Below are 1800 nucleotides of genomic sequence, written 5' to 3' on the forward strand. Positions count from 1 at the left end.
GGATCTCTGTTCAAAGCCAGCCTGGGCACTAAACATCATGAGATACAGATATTATATATCTGTATACATGTATACATGTGTATATCTGTGTATACATGTATACACACATATACATAGATATATGTATGTATATATACACAGATACACATATATAGTTAAAAAAATCCTTCTCTGTGCACAATTTCATTCAATACTCATAATAGCCCTTAAAGCTAATCACTGGTGGTTCATGTCTGTAAACCCAGCTACTCACGAGACTGAGATATGGGTCAGAATCCAGCAAGGGCAACAAATTCCATGAGACTCTGAGCTTCAATTAATCATCAAAAAGCCAGAAATGGAAGTGTGGCTCAAGTGGTAAGAGTGCGTTAGGAAAATGGAGAACAGAAAAGGATAGGCCAGACTTGATCCCCAGCAAGTGAGGACTATTTACTGGGGCACAGCGAGGGGCATAGACATTCCCTCAGGATTGGAGATTGTGGAAGGACTGGATTTGGGGGGTTATATAGGGTTTAACAAGGAAGCAGAACATAGAAAATGGGTTATGGTGCCTTGGGAGTCCAGAGGGATGTCCTTGGCTCAGCCCACGGTGAAATGTTCCACCTGGTCTGACAGGCTATCCCCAGGGGCCCAAAGGTAGTGTTGGCCCACATTGGAATAAGCTGCCTGTGGACAGGCATGTGGTCAAGCTTGTTTATGTGGGTCTGGTGCCTTGCTTGACCCTAGGGAATAAGGCAGGACTCAATCTTTCAGAGTGCATGATGCCCTGAGTTCAAGCCCCAGTGCTGGCACAATGAAAATAGCATCTCTGAGAAGTAAATAGTGGTAGTATCTTAGATTGTAGTACAAACTCTGAAAAGTGAAGAGGATAACTGATAGGTGGATACAAAGGAAAAACTAGTCTTCTCCCAATGCTTTGTTTTCTGGCCCACACTCTACCTCACTGTTTATTAGGGAACTGGGAAGCTGAGGACTGTAAGGAAAACTTTTTTTTTTTTTGCCACTTTCAGCCTTTTCTGCTTATCATGCTTGAGGAAGGCAAGGCAAGCACTCTACCACTAAGCCACATTCCCAGCCATGGAAAATGCTTCCCGCCCCGCCCTGCCCCGTCTTGCTTCTACCATCCCGTATCCCTGTAATAACTATGCATTGAAGTACCCATAGGTGCCGAGCACTGAAATACACATTGGTGAACTTTCATCATCTGTAACATCTGGCTCCTAACTTCACAGAGCTTTCACATTCCAGTGCAGGGGGCGATTTTAGACAGTGACAGGGCAAGGAATAAAAACTAAGGGGTCAAAGGAGGAATTTCTGGGGCTACTAAGTGAACGGACGGCACGCATGCAAGGCGAGCAAGCCTCCGATGCCTCATTTTTAATTAAACACCAGACTGTCTGTGGGCCATCAGACAGTTAAAAGAGAAATAGCCCGCAGAACCCGGGCGCCGAGGACATCCAAAAACAGAGTGAAGACTCCTTTTTACTCATTCATTTTCCTCCCAGGCCTCCGACCTTGCCTTCACCGTCAGGGTCACATCCCTCCGCCCCATTACCACTCCCAGGAGCCAGGATCTGGCGGGACACTTCCGGTCTGCGCACGCGCAAGATAAACTGCCGTTCCGAGAGGAGGACGCACGCCCTATCAGCGGACGCATGCGCGTGGAAGCCTCGCCCCGCCCCCACCCGGCCCCACCCTGGCGCTTGTTCTCGAGCGCCTGCCGTTTCTCAGGGCGGGGGCAGTAGGCGGAGACTGGGCGTGTGGGGGGTGCGGCGCGCGCCGGTGGCGTGCGTGCGTGCG

The sequence above is a fragment of the Megascapheus bottae genome, chromosome 16, assembly GCF_031878675.1.
Source record: "Megascapheus bottae isolate mThoBot1 chromosome 16, mThoBot2.hap1, whole genome shotgun sequence".
Classification (NCBI taxonomy): domain Eukaryota; kingdom Metazoa; phylum Chordata; class Mammalia; order Rodentia; family Geomyidae; genus Megascapheus; species Megascapheus bottae.